Source organism: Rattus norvegicus, chromosome 2 (assembly GCF_036323735.1).
Source record: "Rattus norvegicus strain BN/NHsdMcwi chromosome 2, GRCr8, whole genome shotgun sequence".
Lineage (NCBI taxonomy): Eukaryota > Metazoa > Chordata > Mammalia > Rodentia > Muridae > Rattus > Rattus norvegicus.
In genome coordinates, this window is record NC_086020.1 from 183,773,733 (window position 1) to 183,790,785 (window position 17,053).

General features: G+C 43.5%; 1 pseudogene; it reads right to left on the reverse strand.

Annotated features, from left to right (window-relative positions):
* Window positions 1–10,628: 10,628 nt before the first annotated feature.
* Window positions 10,629–11,707, reverse strand: LOC134485798 (TD and POZ domain-containing protein 1-like; annotated as a pseudogene).
* Between the last annotated feature and the right edge of the window lie 5,346 nt (window positions 11,708–17,053).

Below are 17,053 nucleotides of genomic sequence, written 5' to 3' on the forward strand. Positions count from 1 at the left end.
CCCGAGTTGACTGAAGCGCCCAAGGTGCCTGTGTATCCTGATAATAAACCCTCTTGCTGATTGCATCCAGTGGTCTCAGTCTGGTCAATGGGCTTGAATGTCTCCTTCCCGAGGGAAAGTTCTCTCTGAGAACTTTTAATTTGGGGGCTCGTCTGGGAGCCGGAGATCCTCCACCCAGGAGCCACTGACTACCCACCGGGAGGTAAGCCGGCTGGCATCTGTCTTGTCCTGTCTTGTCGTGTCTTGTACTGTAAACGATCAATCAATAGGCTCAAATCTGAGGACTGGTTGGAGGAGAGGGAGCCAGACCAACGGTGCCTTGTGCCCCGGACCCTCGGTGCCTCCGTTTGGGCAGGCCAGAGAAGGAGCTGACAAGCTCGGAATTCTCCGCAGCCCTGGAAGACGTTCCAAGGGTGTGTGGAGCCCGATTTTTCGGAACTCAGCCCATATCAGAAGGATATGTGGTTTTGGTTGGAGGAGAGGGATCCGGACCCTCAGCACCTCCGTCTGACTTTTTGTTTTCCGTTTGGCACCGAAGCCTCGCGGCGCGTCTGTCTGTTACTTGTTTGACTGTTGGAATTGTTTGTCTTCCTTGTGTCCTGATTTTCCTTAAAACTAACATGGGACAGTCTCTAACAATGCCCCTCAGTCTCACTCTTGACCATTGGAAGGACGTCTGCGACCGAGCACATGATCAGTCGGTTGAGGTCAAAAAAAGAAAATGGCAGAGCCTCGGCACATCCGAGTGGCCCACTTTCAGAGCGGGCTGGCCGGTGAATGACACTTTTAATAAGACCATTATTTTACAGGTTAAAGATCAGGTCTTCCACAAGGGATCACATGGACACCCTGACCAGGTGCCCTATATTGTTACCTGAGAGAGTCTTGCATTTGACGCCCCCGTATCATCTACCTACAGGCCCGACTGAGGAGGCAGAAGCAGAGCCGCCTGCCAGACCAGTTGCCGGGCCGCAGCCTGAGGCGGTTTCTTCCCCTGTGGTTGCGAGACTCCAGGGCCGGCTCGAGGTGGCACCGGACTCCACCTCCCAGGCTTTCCCGCTTACACAAGGGGTTGGTGGCCAGACCCAATACTGGCCGTTCTCAGCGGCCGACATTTATAACTGGAAACAGCACAACCCCCACTTTTTCCAAGGATCCGATGGCCCTTAACGATTTAATAGAATCTGTTTTAATGCTATTTGCCCTGTTTGGTGGACCCCTATCTTCTGGACTCTTGTTTTCTTGCCATCCCATTTGAGATGCTTGTTAGTAACTCTTACAGGTCTTCTTTACCACTAAGGAAAGACAGAATCCTACTAGAGACCAGAAAAAAAATGTTCCAGACACGGATGGAAGGCTCTCACTTCTGCCTGTTGGATTCAATATGCCTGAAGGTAGGGAGTGCTCCAGGTCTGCCCCCAGGCTCCAAGGGTGGGTCTCCGAGGGGCTAGAAAATGCCCCACTAATCTGGCTAAGATAAAGAAAAGATATAAAGAGAAAGTTACAGAAATTTAAAGAGTTACAAAACAAGTTAGAGAGCTAAAGAGAGGTAAAAGACAAGAGAAGAACATATACTGGCCACAGTAGTTAGGGAACCTAAGAAGACAGTACATGACAACAGAAGAGAATTCCTGGCTAAAGACACTGGGTCAGGGACTGCCCCAGAAAGAACAAGAGGGGCCACTGGAGAGACTCTTGGTCCTAGTGTGCTGGCTATGCACAGAGATAGAAGGGAAGCCCGCCCAATTATTTTATGGATACAGAGACCCAACGCCAGTGGGCCAGTATCCAAAGACCTTGGGTACAGGGGGCTACTGGCAACAAACAATACTTATGGACTACCCGAAGAACAGTGGACCTTGGCATGGGCCGGGTAACCCACTAGTTCAAGGTCATCCCTGACTCTCCCTAGCCTTTGCTCATGAGAAATTTGCTCTCCAAAATGGCTTGTGTGGGCTGAAATGGCTGGGTGAGGCCATGTGTATACATATCTGCAGACTGTGTATGTGGAGCTTAAGACCTGTCTCAGTGCACCAGTACCTGATGCTGGAAGATGTATGGCTTAGTGCCATTCTGCCTGGAACACACCATTCCTGCCAGCTGGGCACTAACAATTATCACCCAATCCAGGGCTTAAACTGTGATAGAGTGGCTGATGTTTTGCCTCTGAATAGAACGACCCAAAAGATGGGACCACTGGTCAGCTGCCATGGACTAGATTCTCTACCGGTTGGGGGCAATCTGGTCACCTTGCTGCCCAATCCTGACCTGGAGCCACCATAACATGAGTATCAAGTACTGGCAGAAGCCAATGGGTGGAAAAAAGACCTCTGCAACTGGCTGATTGATCCCTGCTAAAAGCCGAGGCTACCTTGTCTAATGATGGGAACAGTTCTCTTCTTGAAGGTCAGAGATAAGTGCATGCTACAATGAAGGACAACACAAATGTCATCTGGGATGGACAAAACTCTACCCCCCAGCACATCAGCGCCACAGATGCCTTACCATCTCTTGGATGCCCTGATGAAGCCAACAACTGTGAGTATTATTCATTGCCCAGGACATCAGGAAGGAAGAGGTTCAGTGACATGGGGCAGTAACAAAGCAGATAAAGTGGCTCGGGAAATGGCTATGCAGGAGCCTCTCCTGGTTACAGGCCTACAAGAGACAGCCACTGGGAACTGGGATTGGACTAAGGGATGGCCTCAGTTAGAATGTACAACAGAAGAAAAGGCCCAAATTGCTTATTTCCTAGTGTTTGTAGATACCTTTCCAGGAATAGATTGAAGCTTTCCTCAGCAAGCAAGAGACGGCCTCGATAGTCATCCAGAAGATACTAGAAGAAATCTTCCCCTGATTTGGAATGCCCAAGGTAATCTGGTCAGACAATGGCCCTACTTTCATTGCCAAGGTAAGCCAGGGTGTGGCCAAGTATTTAGAGGTCGATTAAAAATTACATTGTATCTACAGACCTCAAAGTTCAAGACAGATAGAATAAGTAGATAAAGCTCTAAAAGAGACCCTGACCAAATTGACCATGGAGACTGGCGCAGACTGGGTGATACTCCTTCCCTCTTGCTCCCTTCAGAGCAAGAAATCTCCCTTCTAGATTCAGCCTAACCCACTTTGAGATCTTATATCGGGCCTCAGCTCCCCTGACTGTATTAGATGATGTTACTGAACCAACATGTCATAGTAATAATGATTTATATGCCAGGCTAAAAGACCTACAGGTGATACAGAAAGAAATCTGCTCACAGCTGGCAGCAGCCTATGCCCCGGGGACCCCTGAGACATCTCATCAGTTCCAGGTCATAGCCTGCAGCTACATACAGCGACATGGAGCCCAGACACTCGGGCCTCGCTGGAAAGGACCATACCTGGGGCTGCTGACCACCCTGACAGCCATCAAGTCTCAGCCCTCACCAGCCGCATACTAGTTGTTGGGGCTGAGACCTGGGACCTAGAGGGACACTCGGATCTTCAAAAAGCTCCCTAGACTTGCACATCAGATGAGTGGATACATCAGAGACATGACTGGGAGGTTGCTATAATGATCACTTGAAGAGTGTGCTTTAGAAACAAGAATTTCATGTTTGCCCTGGGTTCCATTGGGATAGATGTAGAGATAGGCTTGATTTCTATTACAAATGATGTAACATTACATATGTTAGTACTCCTAACACTTCTTGGGACTGTGCCTCTCGGATCACAATCTATATGAGTTTAAAAGTTCTAAAAGACAGTCATGAACTTGTTGTATAGGTTCAGATAGTGTCCAGATTAGAATCCTGATGCGAAAGACTTAATAAGACAAAAAAAAGAGTTGAGAATTACTTAAGGCTATCTAGGTGCTGCAAGGGCACCACAAGAATATCTGCTGTTGCCCTACAATACAAGGCTTATGGAGAATTCAGACCTGCCATTGACTCAGATATAAAAAAAGTAAAAAAGACTTTTTAGCTGACCTCCAAGAATACCTAACCTCCCTCTCAGAGGTAGTCCTTCAAAATAGGAGAAGATTCGACCTGATATTCCTTAAAGAAGGAGTCTGTGTGCTACACTAAAAGAAGCTATACAGATCAGACAGGAATAGTATGAGATAATATGGCTAAGCTCCAAGAATGCTTAGCCCAGAGACAAAAGTTGTTTGATTCCCAACAAGGGTGGTTCGAGGGGTGGTTTAACTGATCCTCTTGGTTTGCTACCCTCCTGTCTACTCTGATGGGACCCCTACTTATTCTTCTCCTAATTCTCCTATTTGGACCCTGTATCCTTAACAGGCTGGTACAGTTCATGAGGGATAGACTTTCAGTCATTCAGACTCTGGTACTGACACAACAGTACCATAGGCTGAGACAACAGGAAACAGAGATCTCTTAACCAAGTCGAGTGAAAGATTTCACTCAAAGTTAACAGAAAAAAAATGGGGGAATGAGAGACCACGACTTAGCAGCAGTAACGCCATTTTGCAAGGCTGTACTTAGATGACTGGTTCAGGGAAGGGTCAGAACACTGAGAACACTGCGGCTGCCAAACAGGATGTTTGTAGTTGAGCACCTGACAACAAAAGGGAGAAATGAAAAGCCCCGGGAGAGGTCCCACACCCTAGTGGAGGGCCAAGTCAGCCATTATGTTCCAGGAAGGTGGCCAGGGAACTTCCCCCCGGGCTGAACCCTCGCCTCATTAGAATCCACCAATTATGTCCCTGTAACCATGCATCTGCTTCTATATGCTTGCTTCTGCTCCCCAGAACCCTATAAAAAAAACCTGTCCCTGGTTCCACGGGGTGCGCCGGTCCCCCGAGTTGACTGAAGCGCCCACAGGTGCCTGTGTATCCTGATAATAAACCCTCTTGCTGATTGCATCCAGTGGTCTCAGTCTGGTCAGTGGGCTTGAATGTCTCCTTCCCGAGGGAAAGTTCTCTCTGAGAACTTTTCAAATTGAACCAGGATCAGCTGGTTCAGTATCCAGAACATGTATGAGATGTTACCAGACTTGTAGTGTAAGTCATTCAGGCTGCAACCCCAGCACATACAATGCACTGCATGTCAAATCAAAAACCAAGGAGTATTTGATCATAGTCCATGGTTTTGTAGTGTAGTGCCTGGGAAATGTTAGTAATCTCCTAAAACACAAACAGAAGCCAATCTGAAACAAGTTAAATCAGGGTTTTTATTCTATTCTAGCTAGCTCAGGCCCCTCCAACACACCACATTTATGGGCAGAAAATTATTAAATCAAATTTGATATCAGGGTCTACAGGAGGACTCCTTTTCTGATGTCAATGGATAACCTTGCCCATTCCTTGTTGATCTGCATTCATCAGTCCAGTGTCAGACTTTGACACACTTTTTTGCCTTTTCCAGAAGGCTCAAGTTTTCTCTCTGTATTGTTTCTAGATTAAAAAAAATTTTTCTAGTCCTTCAAAATTTTTTTCTCGTCCTCACTGATCCCTGCCCACAAGTCCTTGCTCCCAAAAACTGTGGGAGAGAGAGCTCATTGCCCAAACCTGTGGGCACTCCAGAGACTGCAGTGCAGGAGAGACTGACACTTCTGCCCAACTTTGCCCACATCCCTGGCCAAAGAGGAAACAGTATAGGGCCTCTTGGAAGAGGAAGATAGGGGCACTCAAGCTGCAGGAACCCTGAGGTCCAGATTGTGCCCGGATCTGAAGGGACTGGGTCAAAGAGCTCCCTGACCCAAATCCCATGGGAAGGAGAGCTAGACCTTCAGAGGGGAAGGCACACCTAGGAAACCAGAGGAGAATACTCTCTGCCCACATGTCTAACTTTAGAGGAAAACACCTAGTGCCATCTGGGCCCCATGTGCACAGGGACCACGGAGAAAAAGGGGCAGGCCTTCTCATTGCTGCCCTCACAGAGAGCTGAAATACAGTCCCAAGGAGTGACTTCAGTTCTGAGGCCACAGGTAAGACCAATATTTCTGCTCCAATTGACCTGCCTGGTGAACTCAGGACACACTCCCACAGGAATACCTGAAAGCTATTAGACAAAAACAACTACACACCTGAAAGCAGAACACTCTGTTCCCATAACTGGCTGAAACAAAACAGGAAAACAAGTCTCCAGCACTCCTGACACACAGACCTATAGGACAGTCAATTTCAGCCACTGCCAGAAATAGCAGAACAAGAGATAGAAGAGAGAATCTCAGGAGCAGAATATTCCATAGATATCATCGACACAACTGTCAAAGATAATGTAAAATGAAAAAAACTACTGGCCCAAAACATACAGGAAATCCAGGACACAATGAGAAGATCAAACTTAAAGATAAAGGTGCCCCCATCTTCCTGTTCCCAGAAGCCCTATACAGTTTCTCCTTAGGCAAGGGATGTGGGCATGGGTTGGCAGTACTGGAGGCCTCTCCTGCCCTGCAGTCTCAGGAATGCCCACACGACTGAGCAATGAGCTCTCTCTCCCATGGGGTTTGGGAGCAGGGAGCTGTGGGCCAGGATCAGCGAGGTTCAGGTGCCAGCTACTCAGGTGGTTTTCAAACAGAACTGAAAGGCTGTGGTATCATTAGTTGCTGAAGGCCATGTGTAAAGATCCCTCGACTAACAATCTTCACTATCATGCAGGCCCAGATCTGCTACTTTGAGTTAATCCACCCCAACATCTACTTCATCTATGAGCTGCTGAAGTGCAAAGAAGACCCAGTCATGCAAAACTGGATGTCTTTACTGTCTAGGGCTGTTCCCATAACTGCCCCCTGCTCCTTAAAATGGAAAAGCTGCAGCTGCACACAGCATTTCTTGTCCTGCTGGAAGACAGAGAGAGCACAGGGCACTGGTGCTATGTGCAGGATACAAGCACAAGCCTTGAGCCTAATGAATCCCCCACCCCAAAGAGCCTCATGTGGGCAGAGAGTTGTGCAGCACTTGCAGCTGGCACAGAACCTGCCCCCCAAAATGACTGCCTAGACACACAATTTCCTTGTCACAGGGCCACAGCAGAGTATCTGAGAAGAGCCTCAGCAATGTTCCAATACTTTTGGTGTTTTAGAAAACTTGAACAAGACCAACAACTCACTGCTATGAATATTTGTATGTAAAGAAGTTTGAGATATGTAGAGATAGATGCATACTTACTGTGTGACACACTGAACGGTGACAAATGAATATGGGATGGAGAGGTGGGAAAGATGGAGGAACAGAGCAGTGAGTGCATGGTGAATAGAGGCACAACTGAAGATGGGATGGCAGTGACAGTTGTGAGAGAAAGGTGCCTGTGGTGGGTGGTGGAACATGTCATAGCTGAATAGGGCCATAAGGTTGGTGTATAACAGCTTGGAGTTTGTGCAGACTCAGCCCCCAAACATGCTGCCCATCTACAAAATTACCTAGGCTTTGAGCAATGAAGGAATGTCCAATATGAATCAATTTAATTTTCTGAATTTGACCTCCTCAAATGACCACTATGGTCTCTGTGATGCCCTTGGAAGCCAGGCTGTTATATGTGGTCAGCTGCTGCAGGACATGTCAAAGTCAGATGTTCTTGTGGATGTTCATGGTCTCAGATGTCATTGGAAGTCATCTAAATGTCCATGGACCACTTTACTGTCAGAGGTTAAGTGGATATCTGTGGTAGTTTGAAGAAGTTTGGTCCATGTAAAATAACACCATTAGGAGGTGTGACTTGTTGTGTCACTGGGTAGGTGGCCTTTGAGGGAGGCTTATGGGGTTGGAGTGTTGGAGATTTATCACAACACCTAGTGCTCAAGCTCTGCCCAGTCAGGAAAAGAGCCTCCTCATGGTTGCCTGCAGAACTGAATGTCATCCTGACAACCTTTGTATCAAGATATAGAATTCTCATCTCTTGGGCAGTGTTTAAAACTTAGTAAAGCTTGCTTTTAAATTTGGCCTAAAATGGTTAATTTGTTTTGGTCTGGTGGACGTCAGAATCAGCAAAATGTATTCCTGTGTGTGGGGTTTGTTGTTTCATAATCTCAAGCAAGGCTCAGTATCTGTCTCTCTTCCTGATGCCTACTGATCTGCATGTGGAATGCTCAGCTACATCTCCAGTACTCTGTCTGCTTGCTTTCCACCCCATTACCTGCCATGATACAAATATGATGCTGTAATAATAAATTAAATTGTTTATTTTACCCTGCATCAGATCCAGCACAGTAGTGCCCCAAGATATCTGGTAAATGTCTTCATCTCAGTCAGCAAATCGTCTCACGTGCTATGCTGTACCCCATATCACACTACTGATGGCTATTCTCTGAGTCTGGCAACAAACTCTCTACCCACCTAGTTCCCAAGGCAGGTTGCCACCATGCCAGACATACATACCCCAATTATCTGGTGGCCCAGTGTCTCCAGCCACCACATAATCTCTTGAATTCAATTAAATTGCCATATGAAAGAACATACAACACAACAACTTCTGATCCAATTGAAAATATATAATTGCCCCCCACCTACACATACAAACCCCCGTACATATCCATCCCTTAAAAACATTCATAACAACTTGTAAATGTACAGAGAGGAACTTAACATTCACCTCCATGATCTCTTGGCTGCTTCTCCCCTGGTTCCAGTCTCCTCTTCCTCTCTAAAACTTGTCTCATGCCCATCCTTCTTTCTTGAACAATGACAGGCCTCATTCTATCTTGTACCTGCCTTCACCTATAGAGTGACATCATCCTACATTTCACCCTTTTTGTCTAATAAAATTGGGCTGAGTCCCAAGGCTTTCAGGCATACAGTTCTCCCTATATAAAATTATAGGAAGTTGTGTACCAGCAATCCCATCCATGCACTGAAGTTCCTGACAGTTATCAGAGGCAGTTTGTTTAAAAAAGCCATGCTTCCCACTGACAATTTTCTCATTTCTGGGTCCAGAAGGATGTATGTCTTACAGGCTTCAAAGAATCCTTTTTAGATATATTCTAGGATTCTCATTATTTCACCTGATTACCTTAGATAAATTTATAGACAAATTTGATAGAAGCTTCTCTGAGGCTCACCCAACAGAATCTGCTGGTAGACATATATCCTCTCCCTAACTTCAACAGCCTTAAAATACCAGTTTGGTATGCTCAAATTAAAGGCTTTACCTGTGTGAGCAGTCAGTTACCCCTAGAACTAATTTCTAAGTTTCTCCCACAATTCTCTTACTTTCTTCAGTTGTGAAAGGAACCTGAAGCAGTTGTTGACAGTCATCATAGATGGGTTTATGGGTCTTTTTGAAAATGGATGAAGGGGGTCTACAACTTCCAATTATAAATGTCATTACTTTCCAATGATACATAGGGCATAACTGTCTCCCCTGTACATCTGGGTGTTTAGAAGACTAGAGGAGTAAGGTTATAGTAGAGTTAATCCCTCTGGGCAGTAAAGCCTGATGTCAGTTGAACTCACATTGTGTAAGGGCACTAAATACTCAAAAAGGAAAGAGGCACAAGCTGCAATTTCAATTCTTACCACGTGTGCAGAAATTCAAAGGCATCTAAGTATAGCAGCATGCATTAAAATTTTCCCCATCAAAAAATGCCCAGAACCAGATAATTTTCACAAAAAATTCTCCCAGCCATTTTAAGTGTAGTTATTGCTTATACTCCTCAAATTATTTCACAAAATAAAAACAGAAAGATTATTGCCCAATCTATTATATGAAAGACTACAGTCACACTGATATCCAAAACACATACAAATTTCCCTTATGGACACTAATGCAAACTTAATCATTAAATAATTGCAAATATATTCCAAGAACACATTAAAAATATCATTTACAAAAGATAAGTAGGCTTTCTCTCAAGATAAGTAGGGGCGCTTCAATATAAAAAAATCAATAAAATTAATTGACCACATAAACCAATGGAAAGAAAACAATGCAAAACAAAAGCAAACAAACAAAAGGCAAAAAACAGGATTGTTAAACTGGGACCAGGCAAGGCCATTAAGAAGCAACCCCTTAATGATAAAAGTTCTCCAGAGATAGGCACACAGATGGTATGCCTAAATATAATAATGGTAATATAGAAGAAGCCCATGTCAACATCAACTTAAATTGGGAGAAACTCAATGCCACTGTACAAAAGCAAAAGCAAGTAGTGGTTTCTCATTCTCTTAAATCTATCAATACAGCAGTTGAAGTCTTAATCGGAACAATAAGGCAACTGGCAATTAACAGGATAAATACAGTAAAGTTGAAAGCATTTTTATTTGCATTTAGGAAATACACTAGAATTAGGTGAAAAACTTTACATGTCACTTAGTACACATAAGTTAGGTCATCTATTCTGCTCAGTCCAATGCAGACAGGTTTCTCCAAAGAAAGTATGTTGGGTGGTCAGGACAGTTGAATCCCAGTTTACAAGACATCAGACAAGAATCAAACACCATCAACAGGGTAGTTGCCAGGTAGAGTGTCCAAGACCCTAGAGCTGCTCTTTCCCCACACACCATTTTGACATTACATTACAGCTGTTTTAAATCTTGGGCCACCAGGCTGCCTTTCCCCAGATTCACTGTAAATGTTCCAGCAATACAGTAGTCTAAACAGAAGTCATTTGCAAAAAAACACTCATTGCTACTTTTGGAAGACAGATGTAGGTCATAGCAATCAAGCACCTAAAATATCTTACGGTGTTTAAGTGAGGGCTACAAAAAAAGGACACTGTATGGAAGACAGGGAGTGAAATGCTTCCTCCACCAAGTGGGGATATGACTCCACCATTGACTTCCACCCCATGGTCTCAGAGAATTCAGAAGCATGAAGTATAATGAAATCCATGGCCTTAGTCTTCAGGTGGTCTGCGTTGTGGAGGTCAGCCAGGATGAGAGTGGGTACAGCATTTTTCACAGAGAGGTTCCTGCACAGGGCATCCTCACACATAACCTTCAAGTCCTGCAGGTCATACATGTCAGCAACTGCCAACAAACCAGTGGCCATTGAATGGATGTGGAGGTGTGGTGCCTTCCCTGTGTAAATGAAGGCCATCATTTCCTTAAAGACTTGCAGATGAATGTCATGGATCTCAATGCGATTTGTTAGGCTCTCCAGCATTTCATGTTCAAACATTGCTCTAAACCTGGAGAGTGAGCTGCTAGGATGGCCTTGTGATCTCTGAATTCCTGGCCAGCAACCCCCAGGGTGCAGTCTGTAAAGAGGGGATTCTCCCACAGCTCCCCTAGGTCATCTGCCAACATCTGTCTTGGATCCCTGATTGCAGGTGTCATGTTCTGTCCAGGCCTGCTAAAGACGGGTCCTACTATGCACACCTTGCAGCACAGGGTGAGCTGGTCTTCAGGGAGAAGCCAGTGCCTATAAAAGAGGAGGAAATCTCGAAGGATGAACTTTTTGTGCCCCCATTTTTGGTTTGGTAGAAACTTTAAAACATTTGGGACCTTTATAATTTGATATTTCTCTCCTTGGGCATTTATAATCCAGAACTGGAACGTTGCCCAAACTGGACTCTCTGGACAACTGAGCAACCACAGGTAAACTGACAGGTAATCCTTGCTTTCTTCATCAATACCATTTGGATGTATCCTCAAACACCATTGCATTTCTTCTTCATTGGCCTCTAATGAGAACACTGGGCTTGTAATATTTTCCAAAATTCCATCCATGCAAAATGAAAAGTTGCTAATGGTCCACTCGTAGCAGAACTTCTGAACACTGCTATGTGTGTAGCCACAGCTCTTGAATTTCAGGTCCCTTGACATGTCTTCTGGAGGTAGTTTGGAGGTTAAAGTTGATCTGAAAGAAGTAATAGAAATTATTCTTCATTCTCTAGGATACAGTTGTAGATATCCTTTAGCTTTTATTTTCACTGTCTGGTAAATTGTCCCTTTTATATTCTTGGAAACTTGTATTTCTATAGGTTTCTCTAGGTTTCCATATTTGTTCTACTGAACATAATACAGACCCACAGTGACTGTTAAACATGTGTGTGTGTGTGTGTGTGTGTGTGTGTTTGTCTCTGTCTGTCTCTCTGTTTGTGTCTCTCTCAGTCTCCACCATCCTCACATACCCCGCCATATGTGTGTACATCTCTGTGTGTGTATTTATTGAATCTTAGGTCAATGGTAACTAATTTTGGCTATTCTATTCAACTGTGGAAGTGTTGGGAAATGTATATACACACTCATTTCGATTGTGTTTTATTAATCATGGTTCTTTAGTGAACATAAAGAATGAATTTCTCTATATAAATAGAAAGTGGAGGTATGAGAGAAATCTGTAGGCAAAGGTCAAGGTAATATAAAGTTGGATAAAGCCAATACTTACTTATTCCACAAGGTTTGAAGTCTCAGGTCTTCTTCAGTATCAACCCGAATCCTGAAGAAGTAGGTTCAGATGCCAGTGAAGAAATGAGCTTGCTAGTAAGATGAGAGTGAGCAGGAAACAACTCAAAGCTTCCTTCCTGTAACTTACATAGGCTGCAACAGAAGTGGGGTCCAGTTAGTGGTGTGTCTTCTAGTCTTAAGATCTAGATTAAAGGTGTCTGTGTTCATGCATCAAGATTCAGATTAAAGGTGTCTTTTACTACCCAAAGAGTCTGTATTTGATCTACATCTATTTACTTCAAGTTAAGTCAAAACAATGTTAAAGTGCATCCCCTCCAGTTTTTTAGGTTACTTAAGTCCACAGGTATTCTGAACAGAAGACATTTGGTACTCCTTCACCACCAAAATGATGTTTCAAGGCTGTGGTGCATTGGGTGGTGGGGGGATGGTGCCTGAGCTGGAAAAGAAAATAAAGACCCTACTGTGAGTTCCTTCAGATAGGTTCCTGTCTATGTTTTTTCTTTTGTTTTGTTTTGTTTTTTTGTTAATTTGTTTTTGTTTTGTTTTTGTTTTTTGTTTTTTATTATGGTGGGGAGTAATGAATTCTGCAATGGTAAACTGGAATGGGGTAACATTTGGGATAGAAAGAAAGACAGAGAGAGAGAGAGAGAGAGAGAGAGAGAGAGAGAGAGAGAGAGAGAGAGAGAGGAAGGAAGGAAGGAAGGAAGGAAGGAAGGAAGGAAGGAACCAGTACAGAGAGAAAAGTAAGAGAGGAGGCAGTTTTTCCAGTAGAGTTTTTCAGAGATGAGTTGAAGAGAGAGATATGGAGACACTGGGAAAGACAGAATGATTCAGAGAACAAGAAAGGAGCCAGAAAGCAGTGTAGGCTGATAAATGGGAGCAGCAAGGCAATGGAGCACTGTTTCTCAGTGGTTATCATACCACAATCTAGGCAGTCTTGTAACTATGTCTATTTCTTCTCAGAGATCTTGGTGGGTGGGGGTGGGGCAGTTGTAACATCTATGCATAGGATTCTCTGTCCTAATAACTCTAAACATATATGGTTACATTGAGCAGATTTCTGACAAGATTGATAGTGAATATCTATTAAGCATATGAGTTATGCAATCATTAATGCTGTGATCTTTAAATTTTTACTGTTGCAAATGGTTAAATTAATATTATATAAAGATTTACCAAATCAGGATAGAAATTAGCGATTCAGACTGTTCTAATGTAAGGAGGCAATGTTTACATAACTGCCAAAAGCAAATATGGTAGATGGCCACTGGCCTGTCATTAACTAAGATGGCACTGAAACTACAACCAGTCATATGGTCTGCATTAGCTAAGCTGGTGCTGAAACAATAGCATAGGAAAACCTTACCTGCCCACAACAAAGATGGCAGTCACTCAGCAGACTGCCCTCAATGAAGATGGTGCTGAAGCTACACCCCTGTCTGAAGGAAAGTCACAGCTTTGTTATATCTTGAAAATGTCAGAAATGGCTGTGTATCAGCAAAAAAAGAAAAAAACCATAAAAAGAGAAAAACACAAAGAGATAAATGGGCATGTATTCTTTGAGGGACAAGTGGTCTTTCCTTTCCATTCATGGAACAGCTCAGCTGTCACATCTGGTTTAGAGCAGCTGAAGACTTTCTAGTGTTTTTATAGTAAAAATAACTATTATTATCTGTATTTATTGTCATCTCTTGAAGCTTCTAGACACTAAGTCTATTCTAGGCCTAGAAAAAAATTTAGCCTCTGATACTTATAGGTGAATAAGTCATTCCTATTTAGTTTTTTCTGAGGTCTGGGTGGGTAGTTTAAAACTCTTCTCAATTGTACCTGATACAATATGAATTATTTCAGTTTTTCCATAGCTGCTTTTCTTTGCCACATACTAACTTTCACCAACTATTGTACTTTTCTGGCTCCTTTCTTGTTTTCTGAACCATTCTGTCTTTCCCTGTGTCTCCATTTTTCTCTCTTCAACCTGTCTCTGAAAAACTCTCCTGGAAAAACTGCCTCCCTTCTTACTTTTCTCTCTGTACTGGTTTCTTTTTCTTCATTATTTATTTTATTTATTTACATCCCAAATGTAAATAAATATATTTGGAATGCAAATTCCAGTTTATCCTTGCAGAGTTCTTCACCATCCCCTTCCCCAAATAATAGACAGGAGCCTATCGGACAAAACTCATAGCAAGTCCTTTATTTTCCTTTCTAGCTCAGGCACCCCCACGCCTCCCACCGCCCCAATGCACCACAGTCATGAAACATCATTTTAGTGGTGAAAGAGTACCGAACGTCCTCCTGTTTAGACTTCCTGTGGACTCAAGTAACATAAAAAACGAGAGGGTATGCCTTTTAACAGTTTGTGGCATAAGTTGCAGTAGATCCAGTTCAACTACAGACTCTTTGGGTAGAAAAACACACCTTTAATCTGAGTCTTGAGTCTGGAAAACATATACCATGAATCCAAATCTTAAGTCTAGAAGACACACCGTTAACTGGGCACCACTTCTCTTGCAGGCCTATAAAAGTACATAGAAGAAGGATGCTGTGAGTCTGCCTGCTTGCTCTCACTTTACTAGCAAGCTCATTTCTACACTGGCATCTGAATTTACTTCTGCAGGATTCTGTTGAATTCTGAAGAGGACCTGAGACTTCAAATCTTGTGGAATAAGTAAGTATTAAAATTAGCCAACTTTACATTAGTTTGACTTCTGCCTACAGATTTTTCTCATACATCCACTTTCTATTTATATAGAGAAATTTATTCTTCCTGTTTAGTAAATGCCCCTGATTAGTACAACATAGTTGAAATGATAGTGTTTACACATTTCTTAACAGTTCCAAAGTTGGATATAATAGTCAAACCTAGTTACCATTGATCTAAGATTCAATGAACATGCAAAGGTATATACAGAACCATGGTAGGTTTGGTGGGGTGGTAGAGGCTGAGAGAGACACAAACACAGAAATACAGAGACACACAGACACAAACAAGGGGAGAGAGAGGGAGAGAGAGCACTCACACGCAAGACAGACAGAGAGAGAGAGAGAGAGAGAGAGAGAGAGAGAGAGAGAGAGAGATATTTAACAGTTACATTGGGTCTGTTTTATCTTTTGTAGAACAAATATGGAAACCTACAGAACCTACATAGAAATAGACATTTCCAAGAATATGAAAGGGACAATTTAGCAGATATTCAAAATAAAATCAAAAGGCTATCTATAATTGTATCTTACAGAGGAAAGAGTACATTCCATTACTTCTTTCAGATCAACTTTAACCTCCCAACTACCTCCAGAAGATATGTCAGGGGACCTGGAAGCCAAGATCTGTGGCTAGAATATCTGTGGCTATAATATCAGTGTTCAGAAATTCTGCTACAAGTGGACCATTAGCAACTTTTCACTCTGTATGGATGGAATTTGGGAAATTATTACAAGCCCAGTGTTCTCATTTGAGGCCAATGAAGAAGTGCAATGGTGTTGGTGAATACACTGAAACAGTGTTGATGAAGAAAGCAAAGATTAACTGTCTGTATGCCTGGGTTTGCACAGTGGTCCAAAGAGCCCAGTTTTGGCAAAGTTCCAATGCTGGATCATAAATGCCCAAGGAGAGAAACATCAAATTACAAAGATCCCAAAGGTTTTAAGGTTTCTTCCAAACCAACAATGGGGATGGAGAAAATTCATCCTTCGAGATTTCCTCCTCTCCCATAGGCAATGGCTTCTCCGTGAAGACCAGCTCATCCTGTGTTTCAAGGTTTCCATACTAGGACCCTCCTTTAGCAGGCCTGGACATAACATGACACCTGCAATCAAGGATCCAACACAGATGTTGGCCAATGATATATGAGAGCCGTGGGAAAATTCCCTCTTCACAGACTGCACCCTTGTTGTACGTGGTCAGGAATTCAGAGCTCACAAGCCGTCCTAGTAGCTCACTCTCCAGTTTTCAGAACCATGTTTGAACATGAAATGCTGGAGCGCCTAACAAACCGCATTGAGATCCATGACATTCACCTGCAAGTCTTTAAGGAAATGATGGCCTTCATTTACACAGGGAAGGCACCACACCTCCACAGCCACTCAATGGCCACTGGCCTTTTGGCAGCTGCTGATAAGTATGACCTGCAGGACTTCAAGGTCATTTGTGAGGATTCCCTGTGCAGGAACCTCTCTGTGAAGAATGCTGTACCAACTCTCATCCTGGCTGACCTCCACAGCACAGAGCACCTGAAGACTAGGGCCATGGATTTCATTATACTACATGCTTTTGAAGTCTCTGAGACCTTGGAGTGGAATTCAGTGGTGGAGTCACATCCCCACTTGGTGGAGGAAGCATTTCACACCCTGGCTCCTGTACATTGTTTTTCCTTGGAGCCCTCACTCAAATGCCAAAAAATATTGTAGGAGCTCGTCAGCTATGGCCTGCACCTGGCTGCTAACAGCTATAACAAGTGTTTTTAACAATGACTTCTGTTTAGATTAAGTTTGACTGGAACACTTACAGTGAATCTGGGGCAAGGCAGCATGGTGGCTATGGATTTCACAGAGCTGTAATACTTCAAAATGGTGTGTAGGGTAAGTGCAGCACTAGGGTCTTGGACACTCTACCTGACACCTATCCTATTGATGTTGTTTTATTCTTGTCTGATGTCTCGGACCTGGAATTCACCTGGCCTGAATCATATCCTAACTGACTTTCTTTGCAGAAACCTGTTTGCTTTGGAATGAGTAGAATAGGTGAACTAACTTAAATGTATT